Source organism: Chironomus tepperi, unplaced genomic scaffold (genome assembly GCF_022539635.2).
Source record: "Chironomus tepperi strain 1889 unplaced genomic scaffold, CSIRO-AGI_Ctep_v1 contig_362, whole genome shotgun sequence".
Lineage (NCBI taxonomy): Eukaryota > Metazoa > Arthropoda > Insecta > Diptera > Chironomidae > Chironomus > Chironomus tepperi.
Window position 1 is genome coordinate 112,779 of NW_027226484.1, and position 20,932 is coordinate 133,710.

Sequence of the window (20,932 nt, forward strand, 5' to 3'; positions counted from 1 at the left end):
GCTGCTTATCAATCATTATGTGTGTGTACATGATGACGTATACATTGATAAGATAAAAATATTATAAAAAAAAATTGTGTCTTTTTTTCTATCTACTAATGCGTAAATAATTTGTCATTAAATAAAAATATATACAATTTTATTTTAAAATAAATATCATGTTAACCTACTTTTGAAAAAATATGTTACTTTTTTGTCATTTTTTATTGTTTTTAGTTGTAAATTTTCGGAAATATAAATGTGAAAAATTTATTGCTTTTATTGTTTTAGTTTGAGAAATTGAAAGTTTTATTGTTTGTAATACTTTCAAATTGATTCTAGTTAAATTGACTTACTTGAAGATATGATTCATAATACTATTGAGTAATTAAATTTATTTGAGATAGTAAGACAAATCTAAATTGATAATAAAAATATATTTTTAAAAATTTTAAATAAAAAAAAATTAGAAAAATTAAATTCAAAAATTCAAATAATTTTAAAGAATTTAAAATTTAAATTTTCAACACTTTTTTAAATTTTTTACATTTTTTAAAACTTTTAAAAAAATTCAAAATCTTTTTAAAATTTAAAATTTAAATTTTAAAATTTTAAAATATTGAATAAAATTCAATTTTAAATTCTAAATCCAAAAATCTTTCAAAAAGAAAAATTGATAAAAAAATCTCAAAAAATCCACAAAGTCGCAATAAAATACCTAAAATCTCCATCATGCATAAAAGGAAACTTTCTAGCATATTTCCTTTTTTTTGCCTATGGTGAACATTTTCTATGGTGACACACGACACAGAAAAAAAAGTCAGCATCTTTTGGATGATGACGCAAATTCGTAACACCTTTTAAATTTTGAATAAACAAAAGATTTTCAAGAAGTACAACAACAACAAAAATTGTGATTCTTAGGCGATGAATCTACGAGTGATTTTCGTATTGTTTTTCTAGTCTACAATGTTCTACTATATTCTAATCTAATCTAGTCGCATATTCTTAATATATTTGCGTAAATTTAGCATAAATTAAATTAAATCGTAGAATACTAGGAGGTTGAATGTTTCGAGAGCAACAGAAGCTATCAAAGGAAGCTATTTATTAATTAATGAATAATTTTTGAGGAATTTTCTCAATTTCAAGTTGAATTTTTCTAAGAATTTTGAATTTTGAATATTTTTAAAAAATTTTTTTGAATTTAAATTCTCAATTTTTTGATCAAAAATCTCAAAAAAAGCACAACAAAACCTTCATTTAAACTAAATTCAAAATTTAAAATTCATCATGAATAAAAAATTAAATCCATTTAAAATTATTCAATTCAATTCTCAAGAATTCATACCCATTTAAAATGTAATCTAAAACTATCATGTATTCTGCAGAATTCCGTTACGATGTTTCGTCTTAAATAACTTTAACATTTTTATACGAATCATTATTTTAACAATTTTAACAGCAACAAACATGTAGATTTCAGATGTGCAATATCTATTACAATTTAATGTAAAATTGATGCAAATAATAATAATAATTATTTGAATACTGGGAATATCATTACATGTGACCCACATATAATAAATTAAATTCTTTTTTTAAAGTCGTAAAATCCAAATGCTTGTGTTTGCGAATAATTTTTAATGGATTTCTGAGTTGATCAATTCTAAATAAATAATAAAATTTAATTAAAAAAAAAATGAAGCGAAAAATGCAAATGTTATCAAAAATTCTTAATTCATTTTTAATCGGAATTGGGGATTTTTAAATTGAGATTTATTTAATATTTATTCCTGAGTGGCATGATGCACAGAACTGGATTTTTTGGTTGTAAAAATGGGATCGAAATCAATTGGATCGAAATCAACCGACACGTTGTCTTTAGCACAACAACCTGTGGGTAGTCTGCTAGAGCGTCTTACTGTTGATGTGCTCTAGCGGCCACAAGCACCCTAGCATGCTCTTAAGAGCAGAGTTAGCTAAGAGAAGCTCTCACGAGCATACTCATGTCAAAAAATAGGAAAATGTGTCAACATGAAGTCTAAATTGTCTCTGAGCTTCGCTTGACTATCAACTTTCTGTAACATAGAGCCCTTGTGTCGCTTAAGGTCAAAATATGTCTCAAAATACCCAAAAGAGTCTCATTTTTGTCTTCTTAACTCATTTTTGGATCCTTTTTGTTGAATCTATGCCTCAAAATTAATATTTGCTCAAATCACAAAGTAAATAAAGTTAAGCTCAACGTGTTTCTGAACAATACACATTTTTTGCTTAAACTTAATTAAAAACTTCATAAAAAATTTGATAAAAAACCAAAAAAAAAAACTTAATGAGTTGCTGCACCTTGGACTAATTTCTTAAACGCTTTTTTTTCTATTTTTAATTATAAAACATTTAAATTTAAAAATGTTAGAAAAATATAAATATATATTTTCTTTGTCATTAAACAGTCGTTTCTTCTGTTATCATTAAATATTTTAAATTTTATTTGCTTGACTATAGGAAAATATTTGCATAATATCAAGCCGTGTGTGTTGTGTACGTAGATATAAAAATAAAAAAAATACTATGGAATTTATTTTTGGGGGCTCACGTTAGACGCTGTGTATGAATCAGAATTTGTAGACAAATATTACATCAATTTTTCAACATTTTTTAACATTCAATTCCAGCTAACAATTTAAAAAAAATCAATTTTTCATGACTTTTCAATAATTATACAAAGCTACACGTGAATCGCCATTTATATGCAATGGTAATAATAATTAAACCTCAAAAATCATTTAACAGCACAGCACTAAAAAAACATTTCATAACTACATGATAAATCAAATGTCAAATGAAGAGAGAAAAAAATGTGAGGTAAAATTTGGCAACGTTGCATTTTTTTTATATTTTGCCATGTCTGAGAAATACCAACATCACTGACTTGCTATGTATCATAGAAATAAAACAAAAAACAGCAAGAGAATTTATTTACACAAAAGAAGTTTTTTGATGAAGAAAAAATAAAGAAAAAATAAAAAGAGAAAAAAAGGTCGTCAATGGCCTAAGAGTCGCCGTCTCACAGAAATCGAAAGTGATCAGTTGCATTATATTTCTCTCATTATGTTGATGAGTGGTTCTGATGTTAGTCATAGGCATGCTTCTTATGCAATAGAATTGAAATTTTTATGTCCGGAATTTCAATTTTCAATTTTAAAGTGTGAATGAATTTTTAAAGTAATTCAAGGTCCGTCATATGGAAAGTTGGCATTGAAAATTTGCATATTAACCTTGTAATTTAAGGAATATTAAGAACCATTTAAAGGAAGTTGCATACAACAATGTAAGCAATTCAATGAGTCATGCCGAACAAAATTTCAGATTTCATCATAATTTGTTAGATTTTTTTTATGGGATTTTATATCCACTTCCGGTGTCAAAATTCATTCTGTTAACAGAATGAGCATCAAATTAGTTTTAATTGCTGGATTGAATGTGAATTTTAATTTGAAAAATTTTGATTAATTTTAGATATTGCGGAATGGGAGGTTTGAAGTTGAGATTGGATCTTAATTGGGATTTTTTGAAGAACTTTTTGGATTTTGAGATTGAATTTTGAAAGAATTATTTGAAAATTCGATTAAAATTTGACTAAATTTCAAATTAAAATTGATGAAATTTCAAAAAAATGACAAATTTCAAAAATTAACCTTAAAATCCTCAAAAAATATTGAAAATCCACAAAATCCCTCAAAATTCCTCAACATATCTCAAAACAATTTACTTTAGTCTCGAAACTAAAATGATGTATTTGCTGAGGCCATAGGAAATCTTGATAAAATGTGCACACGTGTAAAGTCCACTGCTCTGTGTGTGTTTCAACAAAAAAATGTTGTATTTATGTTCTGAAAACACACATAAATGCAGTTGCAGCACACATTCTCAAAACGAACGAAAGACGACGACGAGAAACAGATGCAATTCCAATTTCCTCTGATTCCTTTTTAACATCGCTCTTCACAAACTACATTTTAATAAAAAAAATTCATTCTGGCTTTTTTTTTCGTTTTTCTATCCTCATATTTGTGTATCATAGACATTGCCTTTTTGCCGCACGAACGAACCGATCGGAGGAATCGAAGGATGGATGGATGAAAAAAGAGTAAAAAAGGTTTGTTTGGTTTCTTTAAAAATATCTAAAATGGATGTAAAGAACCGGTTTTTAATATTATTATATTTTTCTCTATGTATCTCCACAACTCATTTCGCCTGTTTTTTTTTATTATGATTATTCTACGTTCTTGTTACACATTTTCTTAATCAAAAGTAAGTGAGTAAGAATGTTGTGGAGAAGCAAAAAGGAAACACAACACAACAATAATAAACGTGCGTGATTGAAAACCAAAAGAGCAATAAACAGCTTAAAAGTCTATGACAAAAGATATCTCTCAACAGTTTTTGGATGTAGCTTAAAGACGCAAAAAAATGAATAACAAAAACAGAACAGAATATCCAAAAATAATGAATAGAAATTTTTGGTGGGTGGACGACGGCGACGGTCGATGATGTAGTTAAGCTTAAATTCCATTGTTTTTTGGAATTTATATCATTTTGCAGATGATGAATCATGTGATGTTTTTGTTTATAAAACACGTCCATATGTCTCACATTTCTGATAGAATTAATCTTCTGTTTGAATAAATTCATTGTAATGGACAGCAAAATATTCTAAAAATTGTTACATTGTGTGCTGTTGCTGGCTATTTCACCATATTGGATCTAGATGTGTCGATTTTTGATATTTGAATAGCTCTGATTTATAGTTTTTGAAGTATTGAATTGCTTACATTGCTGCATCATCCTTGGCATATGTCAATGAATGAGGATCAATTAGAATTGGAAGCTACAGTCTTCCTGGGGCTGATTTCTTGGGTATGACAAGGTATAGATATGATATTAGCATGATACAATGGTACAAGACGGTTTACTTGTACTGTACCAATAGGTACCTATACCATGCCATACCACATCGCCCCCCAACCCAATAAATGGACCCCTAACTTAGTAACAACCTTCATTCCCAAATCCCTGCATTTTAAATCAACCAGAATTATTAAAATCGACTTAAAAATGAATTTTTTTTTAGGCACATAAACACGTATCTCCGATATATAAAATTTTGCTACCATTCATAATCGCATATCCCACACGTAGTGCAATTTTATTCATTCCGGGCACATTAGCACGTTCCAAGAATATTCATTTTTTTAGTCATATTTAATAATTTTTTTTATAAGAAATGAGGAATTAAATGGCGGTTAAAATTTTGAATTTAATTATTATGACAGGCACTAACAAAAGTGCGTGCAGCATTAAGTACAATGAATGTCACAAAAGGGATAAAAAGGTGTGTAAGATTATGTTCTGTAAGGTTTATACAGAACAGTAACACTTGCATGCACAAGTACAAGATCAGAGGTGTTATTAGGGCGTTGAACTGTTGTGCTTTTTATTGGAAGTTACAGCTGGTTGAAGCAGGTTGGAAGGTACAGGAATTGAAGATAAATTGGAAGATTATGGAGCAATTTTAATAAATTTGAATTTGTGAAATTTAAAGGAAATTGACTTAGGAGTCAAATTCCTCAGAATTCAAACTGTTCAGCTTGTTCAATTCCTACAAACTCTACAAACTCTACTTAATCATTCACAACCATCAATATCATTCAATCTGATTCTGATTATCATCAAATAATATTCATACCAGACTTATAAACACCCCGACAAAAAACGTCAAACTCGTAAATATAAAATGTAAAGCTCAACAAATTAATGTTTATAAATAGCCTTGTTCAAGTGCAAAAGAAATTGCTCTACAGCAACTCTGTTTACATCAGCGTCAAGCCCTTTTTTTGCTGTAATTTTCATGTAAAGAAAAAAAACTTTTTTTTTTATTTCTCGCTCGATTATTTTTTAATGTTTAAAACAAAACAAATCCTCTTAAAATGCGAGCAGAAGAAACTTTATAACTTTCGAATAAATTATGACTAGGCACATGCACACCATCCACGGTTAATTGTTTGTAGCATGTATGACAAAAGGGGGGTATTTAGAAGAGGGGAAGGAGGGCGGATGACACCCAAAGCTATCTTATGGGGGGTAGGTTTTGAAGTTTATCTGCCTTCCCCTTGCTGAATATGTCCCTGACTTATTGATATTAAGAGTCAACCCTCCTTTCTCTTGTGCTCTACCTCCTGACAATCATTCAACCCCCTTGCTGAGATTGACCGAAAATATTGGCATTCAGACTCATGCCCACCTCCCCGCATGACAGAGGAAACCCGAATTTTCATGAAAATACCCACCTTAAAAACCAAACCAAACCAAACCTAACATCAATCGGTACCCTTCGTCCAATAACATTTGCACCACATACGACCCTTTACACTCCTTACTTGGTTATTCTTGACATCACCCCTGATGCATACGTGAATTAAAAATCTTCTAGAAATTCATTTAAAAAAAACTATGTAATAAATCGCACATTATGCTGACTTTTTTTCATACTTATGTACATACATTGTAATGCCGTCATGATGATAAACAATGGCAAAGACACACAAAAAAAAAAACTAAAGTATTTATTTAATACAATACGATAGCATTGTATATTGTATATGAGTTATGTTTCACAAGACAGTAATGAGACACATCCAAAATGCATTTCAAATTCATCAAAAAAACATTCCCAAACCAGCCAGTATGAACGGCGCAATATTTATATTGAAGTACTCAGTCACGACAATCCAATGTGATACTTTTTTTTCTGTAGTTGCAAAGCCACAAAATGAAAAAAAAATTTTAGATTCTTATTTTTGTTTCATAAATATTCACTTTATTTTATAAATTAATTTTTTTTTTAGTATTTTCTATTAACGGCACGTTATGTGAAAAATTCCTTTTTTATGGCATTTTAGACTACATTGTTGTATAATGAGCTTTTCATCGACGAAACTTTACTATTTAATGTCAACTTATTAAGAATACTTAATACTTTTTATTGCAAGTACTTCAAATAGTCATAAAAGAAGACATTTCAATAATATTTGATTGAATTTAATTGATTTGAAATGTGAATATTTATTTAGAGTTTGCGTGTGATTCGATTATCACTTATCCATATTTTCGCACGTGAAATGATAATGACTTGAATGGTAATCAAAACATTTAAAAACCTTGATGACCGAAAAATTCTTGAAAATTCTTGATTAATTTTATGTTAAAATAATCTGGATTAATTTGACGTTTTTATCAATTTTACTAGAATAGAAATTGGTCAGTTTGGACTGATTTAAGTTCTATTTGTTTGATGCAGAAGTTGGAAGTCAAATCGAAATTCATGAGAAATTGAGAATTATACAATATTCAAAAGGAATCATTCACTTATTGAGTAACGATCTAAATTAAGGGTAGGGGGGCTTGGATGAGATTTTGGGGGTCAAAATCCTTTTCTTTTCAGAAAAAACTCTTCAATAGCAAGGTTTTTCATGAAAATAATCTCAAAATTCTCTCTTAATTTTGGAGATTCAATCTTAATTTTGAGAATCCCCTTTTTAGGACCCACTTAGAAGGTGGGGAGGTCTTTCAAAAATAACAAATCTCCCCGGTACCTAACAACTGAACGCTCCCCAAAGAGCATTTCACAACTTAAAGACCTGCGGTCTTTATAAAGTCTGCAGACTTTTTCAAGAAAAATAAGAAACAAAAAAATTTCAAATTTCAAATTTTTCCACAACAAAATTCTTTTCTAAAAGCAAACATTTGAGAAGAAAGAAAGAAAAAAAAAATTAAACAACACTTTGCATTTTTCACACATTTTAAATATTCAGAAAAAATAAAATAAATGCAAAACTCATGCCTTGTGTTTTTTTCAATCTCATATTACATTTATTTTGTGACAAAGACTATTGAATAATTCAGTAAACAGCAAAATTGAGGTTTCCTCAAATTGAGAAGCCATGCAAGTTAAAAAGTGTTTAGAAATCGAAAAAAAGTATGAAAAACATGAAATGAATGAAAATATTTACAAGTTCTGCTATCAGTCACTAATTTTAATTTACATGATGATCTTGATAGCTTGAAATAAACAAAATCACATACTTAGTATTCAAAATTGAATTTATTGACCTGATAAATATGTTTTCAAGAAATAAGAGGGAATATTGAGAAAATATCAAGTTGATTACTTATGACATGACACTGCAATTCGTCAGTTCTTTTCATTCATTCAGCCGTTATGCACATTCATCATTAATCATAATTTTTTAGTTATATAAATTTCAATGTTTGCAGATTTTTGAGTGATTTAACGGGATTATTGTGTTTTGAGATTTTGAGATAAAAATTGCAAAATAAAATCAATTATTGTGTGAATTATCTTATAAAATTTGATCAGATCACGTTATATAAAAACAATTTTTTTTCAATTATCAATAATACAATTCTCGGAATTTCTGTAATTTAAATCAGATTTACCTTCCTTCCTCTGAACGTAATAATATTTGGATCTGCTAAAATCAATTCAAATTTGATATGAAATCGAGTCGATGCACCTTCTGATTCGACATCAAGATTTGATCCAAACTAGACCTTTTCAAATTCAATTTATGAAATAATTTAATTTAATCTCAGTTTAGCAAATTTCAATAAGATTTACCCTAGGCAATTACAGACCCTAGTCAGGGGCTTACTTACTTACTGGACCCATACTCTAGCTTGGAGCCTAAGCTATTACAAAAAGCTTTTTATTTGACTCAATTGCTGGCCATATCACAAAGCTTGTAACCCTTGTCAGAAGCATTGTCAAAATATTCTAGATAGAGGGTGGTGAGAAGGGTTTGATTTTTTTGCCATGGATCACAAAGATTGATGGAGTTTTGAGAAAACCCGTAGAAAATTGTAGCAGTTTAAAGCTCAAAACAGAAGGTTTAAGCCACTTCTGATATTTTCAGCTCTGACGCCCTTGACAATTGTCTAAATATCAAGAATCTACAATTCCGACTGAGCTCAAATTCCCAAAAACCAAAGCTCGAAGTCGATTCAAATTGTATATGTAGTCAAATCGACTTGTGCTGACTAAAAGCAAACTTAGATCCAATTTAGAGCCAACTAAGAGCTTTCCCAAAATCCAAAATCCAAATCCAATTAATTCGAAATTACAAAATTAAATTTTAAAATTCATAAAACAAAATTTTAAAATTCACAAAATCAATTCAACTTCCATTTAAGCTTAACGGGAGCCCAACTCTAATATCTTTATAAATTTTTTTCATGACGTTAATCTTTCATCGCAGTAATGTCATAATACACAATGATCATTTCCTCATGAAATAAGGAAAAAGAAAGAGAAAAAGAAAGAAAAAAAAAGATTTCAAGATTGAATAAATATTGAAATTTAGTAATCATTAAGTATGTGAGGCGCAAATAATCGAAAATTCATCAAAAGTAAAGAGAACTAAAAAAAAGCGATAGAAGGAAGATCAGAAAAAAATATAAAAAAAACTATTCACATAAGTTATAATACCATTGCGAAACGAGCGACGAGACTCTCTCACACTATGGAATTTCTGTCACACATACTGAAAAATGTTGCGTCACTTATATTCATTATAGTTAGCTTTACACTCTCATATGGATGATGAATATTATTTTTGCTGTATGTTCCTCAATTCTTGGCTTGGCTTTTTTTTCGAAGCGTCGACTGGCATTTTTTTTATATTTGCTGTGCGTGTTTTGTCAATAGACGCGAAAACGATAATTAATACGCATAAATACAAGCTAACGAATTTTTGGACTATCAACTTCTACATGACGTAAAGGTATAAAAGCTCCATGGCAACGATTCACGAAACATTCAAAAAAATGTTTTTATTTTCCAAAAAATTTTTTTTTTTTTTTTTTTTTTTTGTACCGAATGAAATAATTTGTTTTCAATTTTAAACTGCAACTCGTTCGCTCAAGTTCAATTGCAGTGCTGAGAGAAAGAAGACATGAGAGAACGGTTGGGTATTATTGTGTGTAGAATAAGAAATGAACGAGTTTTAAAAAAAAGCATTTGAAAAAGAATTTTTTGTATTCTTTTATATTTCTGTATTTCTGCGAGGCCAAATCCAGTCGCACATAAATAGAATCATATGAAAATGTTTTCGTTTTTTTTTTTTTTTTTGATAAAAATAAAAAAACAAAAGTCAGACATTTTGAATTTCTTAGTTGTGTGTTTCACAATATACATTTTTACATATATTTTTTTTTTTCTTTTCCTCTCTTAATTCTCTCACTGTTGGTTTCACTGCTATTTTTTATTTTATTTTTTTAATATACATTTTCTGCTTCTTTAGCAAATAAAAAAAATATAATTTTAATTTCTTTTAGTCACTTGATTTTTTTTCCTTCTAGCATCAAAGAACTTTTATTTTTCATTCGCCTCATGTCTTACAAAAAATTTTTTCGTCAATGCATTCAAAAGACTTTTTTTCTTTTCATTTTTATAAAACTGAACTTTTGATTTCACTTTATACTTGGACTTTATTTTGAATTCTAGGAACTTTTGGAAGTTAAAATGTAATGTTAAGCTGGGCTAATGCCGTTCAATGACCAGTAAGTTGCTGCCAGCAACCATTCAGGAAAGATTTTTGTTTTGATGCTTAATCGTTAAGGCTGCACACTCATGAAAAGTTGTGTTTTTAAAAGATTTTAAATATCAATTTAAGAAATATTTTTAAAATTGAAAAACTTTTTCAAAATTTTTAAAATTTGTGTTTTAAAAAAATTTTGAAATTTTTTCGTTAAAATTCAAAACTTTTTAAAAATCCAATAAAATTGTTAAAAAATTGAAAAAACTTAAAAAAATTGAAAAAAATTTAAAAATTTTTGAAAAATTCAAGAAAATCTTTAAAAAATTCAGAAATTGTCAAATAATTCAAAATTGAAAAGATTTTTAAAAAATTCAAAAATGTTTAAAAAGTTTTAATTTTTTTGAAAATCTAAAAAATTAAAATAAATTAAAATTTTGAAAAACTTTCAAAAATTTAAAATTATTTGAAAATGTAATTTTGAAAATAAAAGTTTTATACCCGTTAAATTAAAAGAATTTAAAAAATTTAAATTTTTATACAAATTGATAAAGTTGTTCAAAATGGTTTTTTCATGAATTCGAGTTCGAAATCTGGTGAATTTTTGGTGCTGGTGAATTTTCAATTTTAATTAAATTCCAAAATTTCAAGAAATCAAGAAAATTTCCGAACCTTCCAACCTTTTCGCAAAAGCTCAAGAAATTTCATGACTAAACCTTTTTTTCTTATCAAACTAAAAACTCAACACGTTCATGTCTATTCATGCATGCATGAGGGTTGTTTAAGTGGAAATTTCACGAAATTTTATGGATCAAATTTTCGAATATTTATCTAACCCACACTAAAAAAGTCCCAAAAATTTTTCCTACATAATTAAATTATTCAGTGTTATCATAATACTTCTTACATCAAAATAAACAAGTATAATTTATTGATAATCTTAGCTCATAGCTATTGACAGTAAAGTTTTTCTAAAAATACCTAACTTAGTCACAGATTCTATCATCATTTAAAATATTTTATTTGCAAAAAAACATCATTTCCACCCATTCAAATTCTTTAAATGTTCCACATTCTTGCAACCTCATAACATGTCCATCCATCTGGTCAGCACAAGTGAACTTAAGTATGAATTTACTTTTACAAAGAATTTGTGCAAAAAATAATGTTTTTTAATACATTTCCATTAACTTTATTGTATTTTGAGCTAAAAAAGAAATTGAAAAAAGTCTCTTTATGGTCTTACAGCCATCAACATCAACAAGCATTAAACATAATATGTCTCTTGTCATTAGCATGACTTTATGATTCATGTGAAACAGATTGGGTTGTTCTTGTTGACTCTCAATTTCAAAAAGGTTGCAAACCAGCAAATCAAAGTATCTTATCAGTAAAAAGGTGATGAAAAAATAGACATTAAAAGTCTCTCGAACGCGTGTGTTCAATATTGAAAAATATTTTTTTTTTTTTATTTCTGCTCAATTAATTTAAATATTTTTTTTATGTATTCGAACATTTATAGCATTTCTTTTGAAGGAAGCAACAGAAATATAAGCCAAAGCTTCGAGTTATGTAACATGAATGATTTTATTGAAAATTTTAATTTTTTTTTATATATATTTGAATTTTTAATGATGAATTTAATAGCTGAGCTGTCATTAGTCACCACAGATTGTAATAAATTTATTTTTAATATAAAGAGCTTTTTTTGACGTCGATTGAATGGTGATGAATTGAGAGTTTTTATAGAAAATGTAAAGGTTTCTGGTAAGGTGCACTACTCTGTGATAGAAGTTCCAAAGATTAAGTTTGAAATTCTTAAAAACTTTCAAAAATTCATAACTGATTTTTTTGCAAATCTTCAAATTTTAAAATTTTTAAAATTCAGTTTTAATTTTTAAAATTTTCAATTTTTTTAAAAACTTAAATTTCAATTTTTTAAATTTTAACTTATTAGATTTTTTTTTTTTTAAATTTTTTTGAAATTTTCAATTTTTTAGAATTTTTAATGATTTTAAATTTTTAAATTTTCAATTTTTAAATAAGCTAACATCACAGCTGTGTCTTCTTAATTGTATATGATTTATTGTATATCCAGATTATTATTGAGTAAATTATTTATTTATTATTGTTTAATCAAAACTGTTTCGCTTTTTAAAAAATGTCAAGCTTTTTTGCTCTGATGACGGGAAATATTTTTCTGAGAAGGATGAGGATTGTTTATCACAATTGTTGATGATTCAGCCTATCGCTGAAAATTGATTTACATTGTTTAGCCTTTAGGTTGTTACAAATGTCATGAAATTAAACTATCTAGTGAGTTATCGAATATTTCAAATTTTTTAGAATGTCAATTATTTTATGTCAATCAAGTGACTCATAACGAATATTTTGAATTTAAAATTTTAACATTTCATGAAATTTTGTAATGAAAATTTCATATTTTATGAAATTTTGTAGATATTTTCCCAAATTTAAAAACTTTTGAAATTAAATTTGAATTTTAAAATTTTGATATCAAATTTCAAATTTCAAATTTCGAGAAAATTGAAATTAAATTTAAAATTTCATGAAGTTTTGAAATAAAATTTTTAATTTCAAAAAAAAATTTGAATGTAAATAATTTAAAAAGGATTAAAAATTCAAACAATAATATCAAACCATTTTTATTGACATTTTAATTTAAATTTTTATCTCATTTCACATGTTTTGCTCCAATTATTCAACATTTTAAGAAGATTTTGCTTCATTCATTTATTTTTAAAATTTAACTTCCTCAAAAAAAGTTTAATTACAGATTTTTTTGCAGAAAAAACATTAAATTCACCAACAAAACAACTTCATTTCATAAGAAAAACTCGTCTACAGCCACTATTACACAAAAAAGAGTATCTGGACATAAAAATTCACAAAAACACATCCAACAATACAAAAAAGAAAAGAATTTCTTCATCATTCACTATTTTTAACCAAGTAATTGCGAAGTGCTGTAATTCTCTTTTGTTTTTACTTCTTGAAATTCACAAAGATAACAATAAACTAGAAGATATAAGTAAAAGAAGGCAGAAATTAATCAAAAAAAAAGAAAATATAATTTTTATGGATTAAAATACATCACAAAACGATTAGGAAAGGAAACAGACGAGATTTATGATTATGTAGCACATTTTAATGAGTGAAATTTGAATGAATTTTAATATTAATGTGTGCGTATATTCGTGTGCAATAAAAATATCTGATTTTGAAGTGTGTGAGCCTGATCACGACAGCCTAAAGAACAATTTAATGCCACTTAGAATACAAATATAAATGAATAACCCGGGTGAAGAAGATGATTACATGAAAGAATGGCCCATCTTAAGAGGCAACGCACGTAGTCTTAGATTTTTTTATTTTATTTTATACCAGAAACATTTTTGGATATGAATTTATTGGATTTTGGTATGAGCAGTTTTGAATTTTTTATTGAGATTCATGTGTGCAATTGTTGGGTCTGAATTTAAGTATAGAATTTTTTATTTGAAACTTTCTGATTTTGTGAGTGATTTGTCTTGATTTGAGCACTTTTTAGTGAATCAGCTGATTTTTATAGTCAATATCTAAAAATAGGCCCAAGTGGACGAAAATGCTTGTTGATGATAAGCTAATGTCTAGTTAACGACTAGTTTTAATGTATTTTTGTCCACGTGCTAGAAATGACTATTCATATCCGAATGTCAATAGTTGTCCTTCCAACTAGACATTAACTAGAAATCTAGTTGTCTACTCGTGACTAATAAATGTCAACAGTGTATCTAGTTCCTATGTTAGTTCTAGCAATATTTTGAAATATTACAAGATATAATTTCATCAGAACTCGAAAACAACTTGAATTTTACATGGAATTGAGCCGATCTTTAGATACAAAATCTGATTTTTCGAATGACAAGTCGGTTAGTCAATCAAAAATCCAGCACTTGGATGGTGTGGCTCTGGCATAGTGTCGAATTTAAACCGAATTCAACATCAAGTCAGAGTTACTCTAGCCTAGTGCTGGATTTCGGATCATTTAACCGATTTGTGCTATTCAAGTTCGTTTTTGAGTTCTCCAATTAACTTCTACGAATATCGAGTAAATTATTTTTAAGTATTTGAGTACCAAAACTCATTAATTTCGGAGTTTGAACCCAAAAATCTTGAGGAATCCAGAAATATTACGTCAATTTCTAATATTTTAACAGATTTTCTATTCCATAAATTGCAGCACAATCGTACATAACTTCATTAATTCTCCGCTATCGAGCCTCTAATTCTACTTAACTGCATGCATCATGAGTCATGCATATATCAATGCCCTGTTCTCAACAGCATCACAAATACACAAACCGAGTTTTCGTTTAAAATACCGAAAAAGTAACCAAAATCCGACTTGACGTTCATAAGATCGAATCATGGTCATTAGGGTCGGTTGACCGACACTCTAACAATAATGCATATCTGCCTTTTTTTTCGCAATTTGACTCCGCATATCAACACATAAATTGCCATGAAATTTCAAACACAAAAAAAAAAAAAATAAGAATAATTGTTGACAAAAATCCAATTGACTTAAAAGTTAAACTAATAAGCCGAAAAAAAAGGAATTGATATCCATATACATTGAGCATACACATAAATTGATACTAACCAGATCCAATGTAATATAATTCCAAATTTTGAGGCACTAAACGTAATCCCTTTTTTTATAATGAAGAAAAAAAAAGTAAAAAAAAAAATGCTTTCGCTCTTAATTAAATTTCTATTTCGGTTTTGCCTTTCAATTTTTTTATTTTTCTTCTTCTTTTTTAGTTGCAAAAAAAAATTTCTATTTCAAATATATATATTTATTTATTTTTTTTATTTCTCTCTTTTTTGCACGAAACGCAACAGCAAAAAAAGTGATCATTAAATAATTGAAAAATACACACTTTAATTTTATATTTGAAGCATTTCTTTCCTCACTTAGCTACCACTTTCTTTACTTTACTTCACTTTTTTTTTATTTTATTTTATTTTCTTTCATCATGCCTTTCTTTTTATTATTTTACTTTTTTTTTGCTGCTTCTTATTCTCCTCATCCACTACACTACACACAAGATACTCCACTATACATATATTTATATATATTTTTAGATATACTCTCGTACTTATTTATCTTTTTTACTTTATTTTTTTTTTTGTTTTGGCGAATTTATTGTGTACAGCATACAGTAATTTCTTATATTTGTGTGCACAACGAATTAATTTTTGGATTTTTTTTTTTTTTTACTTTTGCACAATCGATTTTTTTTTTTTATTATTTTTTTCAATTGTTAAGCTGCACTTTCTTTTGATTCTTTTTCATCACTTCTTTTCTCGCTCGTTAAGACACGAAAAAAAAATGAAAAGTAAAAATCGATTAGAAAAGATTTTCACTTTTGAATGATGGGAAATTGAGCTTTAAGGAGTTTTTTTCAATTTTTTTTTACACTCAGCTTCCAAGAATTCTTTTTTGTTTTTTTAAAATGTGTGTTCAATGCGAGGCTTTTTATGGTTGCCAATTTTTTTTTTTTTCTTAAAAATTGATTTTTGCTTGCTGTGTTAATTCTTGAGAGTACTTTACATCAATATGGGTGGCAATTTTCAATTTTTTTTCACGATTTGTTGTCAAATTTATTATAAAAATATTTTTTTTTTCACTATAAATATTCTCTGTCTATATAATAATATATGAAATCTATATAATTTGTGTGTGTATGTATATAAATTGTTTGTGTGTGTGAGAAAATAATTATTTTATTTTTATTTCAATCCTTTTTTTTAATATTATTATTATTCAATCGATGTATATAAATTTTATAATATTCTGAGGAATGTTGTGCTATTGTATTTGTAGATATTTTTTCAATTTATTATATCATATATAATTTTTTTTAGTAAATGTGTCGGTATTTCTTTTATATTTTTTTTTTTTCAAAATCAATCCACACAAAACTTAAAAATTCTTTTCTTATTTTTCACGTCTTCTTATGTTAAAAAATTCTCTTTTTTCTCAGCTTTCAAATTCAATCAAAAAATATATTTTCACTTTTTTTCACAATTTATTTTTATGTTCAATCACTGTGTCTTTTTTTAAAAAATTAGTTTTTATAATTCGCGACTCAAATTCTTTTTTTTTTCTACAGTTTTAAATTTTTTTTTTGTTTTTGATGGAGGAAAAAATTTGAAAGCGATCTAAACGAATTGAAAACTCAAATACGAATGATGAGAATGAAGTGAAATATAAAAAAAAATTATTTGTGTTGTGTAGAAACGAAAAGTTATACAACAACATTGTGCTGTTTGTAGACGAGCGTGAGAGAGCTTTATGTGATTGTATTAATGTCGCACGGACGTCGCGCAACACAAAAAAAATAAAGTGCTCTCTTTGCCTTACTCAATGTGAAAAAAATATGTATGAGAAAAAAAATAAATGTGGAAGGTTTTGATGCCGCACTTGATTGCTTGTGTAGGTGACGCGACATGCTCAATGTTAAATAATTTTTAGATAAATTTGACAACTTTTACGTGATTTTTTAGTGTTTTAATAATTTTTGTGACTAGATTGTCGCATAAATTTAATGATTTTAAAGAAAAAATTCATTTTAATCCTCAAAATCCATGAAATTTCAAAAACAACGCAAATTAACACGCCACAAAAGAGCGAGAGCAAAAATTGTGAAAAAAAAAAGACTTTATCACCAACACCAACGCATCCATATGAGAGATGTACAGACGATTGATGTGGTTATGCCATTTAAGTGTGTAGTTGCCGGGCTCCGATATAAACTCACAAGAAAAAACCTTTTTCATCGTCTTGAAATTTTGCAAAAAAAAATAAAATTCTCTCAGCGTTTCTCTCACTCACATCAATACACCGACTGTGCTTCTCATCCGTCGTCTTATGACTCGAAAATAATAATAATATCATATGTTTGAGTAATAAAACTTTTCAGCTCTTCAAAAAATATATTCAAAGTCTTTTTTCCTTTATTTTAATTCATAAGAAGAAAAAATCTCGGTAATACTTTATCAAAATCATTCATCACGATCATGCCTATCTGACTGAGTACTGAGTATGAGGATGATCTACAACATCTTTCAGTCACAAACAGAATGCTTTGTGCCTTTAAGTCGGTGTGGGAAATCCAACATGAAAGAAAATATACACAAAAAATAAATTTATCTTCATTTTTAGCCAATTTTTTTAGTACTTTTTTTGTATAGTCATTGCTTCATTCGCAATTTTTTCGTGTGTGTGTACACAAAATAAAGTGAATATAATTATTACGTAAGATCTCGCAATTGTAAAATGGTAAGTATGAAATACAAATTATTTTTTTTTATTTTCCGCGGAGGTTCCTCCGTACACAATAAAATATATAGCATCGGTTTGTGAGATAAATAGGCTGTAAGGGACACAAAGTTATTTGATATTTTCATGTGCCTCATTTCAGTGTATTTTGGACAGAAAATTAATTAATTTTTTTTTTGTGTCGCTTTTTTATTTAATTAGTTTTCTTTCTTATGGCCATGGCGATGTAGGAGTTGAATTTAAGGTGCACAGAATTAGAATTTAACTGAGTCAATGGGGTCTTGCTCGTGGGGCTTTTTGTTCTTGTTGTTGTTTGTTTCCATTTCATTCTGAAGTTGAGATGATGGCAATCTGAATGGTTTTTGGGATTGAAATTAGTCATTAATTCTTTGGAAATGGAATTTATATTGAGAATGAAGTGTTAGCACTAACGAGATGTTGGGCTGACTTTTACTACGTAGTCAGACCCCCTCTTCTTCCCCACAAACAGTAGCGTCTCTTAATAAGTGAGTTGAAACTAATTGTATGGATTTTTGGATCAAAAAGGTTAGATATTCGGCTTATGAAGTGTCACACAGCTTCGGAATTACTTTATTTTTCCTAGAAATACTATTCATCTAAATCAGAGCTTCCGAGTAAGTAGCCTTAATTTAAAACGACAAAATTCAAGTCGACTTGATGCTCTAACTATGACCAAAGAGCTTTTCTTTATAAATATCATTAGAAATGTCAAGAAAATTCTAGAAGTATACGTGTGTACTTTAAACCCCTAACCCTAACCTCTAATGAGCACAGTTCCATGGAACTATGATCATATCCCAAGAAAAATGCTCATCTTGGTCAGCTTCTTTTTCTATTAACCTAACGGACATTCTCGTTGATATTCTGAATACTTAAATATAATCAAATTAATGAGTAAACCTAAATAGCACAAATTGGTTAATTGATCCTTAATCCAGCACTAAACCGACAAGACTCTGATTTGAACCGAATTCAGCACCAAGTCAGAGTCATGCCTGTTTAATGCCAGACTTCGGATCCTTTAACCAACTTGTGCTATTCGAGATACTCATGAGTATGCTCAGTAAATGTTAGTCAGCCTTTAAATAAATTACCCCAACCATTCTCAAGTCTGATAGACTAAATTGTTTATCTAAAAGTCAATAACATCTCTAACCCCAATATTCAAAATATTAAACAAAATCACATTACAATATATGCTTCATGTCAGCAACATTTATCAGCAAAAATATTGTATGTATCCTTGTCATAAATGATGCATATACTGATACACTAATTAATACTTTTAATTCAATTTATAATCCGGTTTTTTTTAAAAACCAGCAAGTCATTAATTTTATTTAGAGGATTTTCCTCTCATATCAAAGTTTATTCCATTAACATCATTAGTAAGAAAACACTTTTGAATCTGCATCACATGATAATTCATTGATGTTCATTATATTGATTTAATTATGCATTTATAAATCCACATAATTAATAAGAAGCAAGTCAAATAAATTTAGAATCTTGAATTAAAAAATCGACAGCAACAAAAAAAAAATTCTCGTTTTTTTGTTATTTTTAACAGCAAACACAAAAAAATTGAGAATTCTGCACAGCAGATTCAGCAACAACTACAAGAAAAAACTGCGTATGTATCTATATCAAAATAAAATTAGTCACAATGTTACATACATAAATCCACAATTTAACACACATAAGCAGAAAATTTTTTTTATTCATTTTAGACTTACAACAACAAAAAAATTGCTGCGGTTGCCGCTGCCGAAGCATTAGAATGAACACATTAAATTTGTTATATATTTTTCTGTGTGCTGCTTCTCTTTTGTTAGATATCTCTCACATTAAGGAAGACAAAACAACAGCGAAAAAAGAAAACAAAAGTAAGAACCAATATTAATGCATTTATCATCAAAAATGAAGAGCTTTTTTTTTGTGGTTCGGTTCTTTTTAATGATTTATATCACCAATACAACGTCTTTAGATGAATGTGAAATCAGCAGTGAAAATATTTGTCTTCTTGTTATTCTTTACTCGACTGCTTGCTATAATTTCTGATGTTGTTTAATAATACTTAGAGTAAAATGAGTTATTAGAGTGGGTGCGAGGGCATTTCTTTTGGAGTTTGGGGGCAGATTTGGATTTTCTGAGTCATTTGACTAGATTTTTGATAATTGTATTAAATATTTCGAATTAAATTGTTGATAAAATTAATGAACATATTAAATGCTTTGCATCAGCCGATATAGTGAGTAACTGCAGGTCTGAATTTGGAATCGGCAGGCTTTATTCGTTATTGGAGATTGCCAGACGGAATCTAGCGATAGAGCCTGCTTTAGACGTCATCTAAGGGAAGCCATGCATCCTAATTGGTCTATATGGCTAGCGAAGCAAGAAACCTGAAGAACACAAAACATTTAATCGATCAAAAAATCAGCCCCGATGTGACTCTTACTTGGTGTTTGCTTCTGTTTAAATCCAGTACAACCCCATAGGTACGCTAGCCTGGTGATCATCGCACCAAGGAAGAATAAGATTTGGGATCTATTAATTGACTTGTGCTATTTGAGTAAGTAAGCAGGCCTTGAGAGGCAGTCAGACGCTCTAACCACTTGACCATTGCCGCTTTTTCACTGCTTATTGAGGGGCAATATTGAATTTGTGTTAGAAATTGACAAGTGGAAGCCGACAATAGGGCTGTTTTCAGGCAACATATGAGAAAGGCCATGAATCTCGATTGATCCACACGGCCACCGAATTAAGTAAGTTGATAACCAAGCTTGCACGTTTAACCTTTACCTCTAATAAGATGCTCTAAGTTCCAAACTCCCAACATCCATTTCTGACACTTTAAACTCCATCATGTTCCCTAACATGCAGCAATTGCATACCAAGTCAATTCATTTCATTCTAAGGATAAGTATGATAAAGCCATACATTTTTGCACATAGTTACGATAAAA

The 20,932-nt window shown here is 28.3% G+C and overlaps 1 protein-coding gene across 4 annotated transcripts in view; it reads right to left on the reverse strand.

Annotated features, from left to right (window-relative positions):
- tai (taiman) overlaps positions 1–20,932 on the reverse strand; it is a 161,044-nt gene that overhangs the window by 93,287 nt on the left and 46,825 nt on the right. The window contains exon 1 of one of the 4 annotated variants that reach the window (XM_070646422.1): positions 15,262–16,693. The exons of 1 other annotated variant lie outside the window; for it this stretch is intronic. The gene's annotated coding sequence lies outside the window, so the exon portion shown is untranslated. Of the gene's footprint in view, positions 1–15,261; positions 16,694–20,932 lie in introns of those variants that run through there. 2 more of the 4 variants (XM_070646425.1, XM_070646424.1) reach the window with 2 other exon arrangements.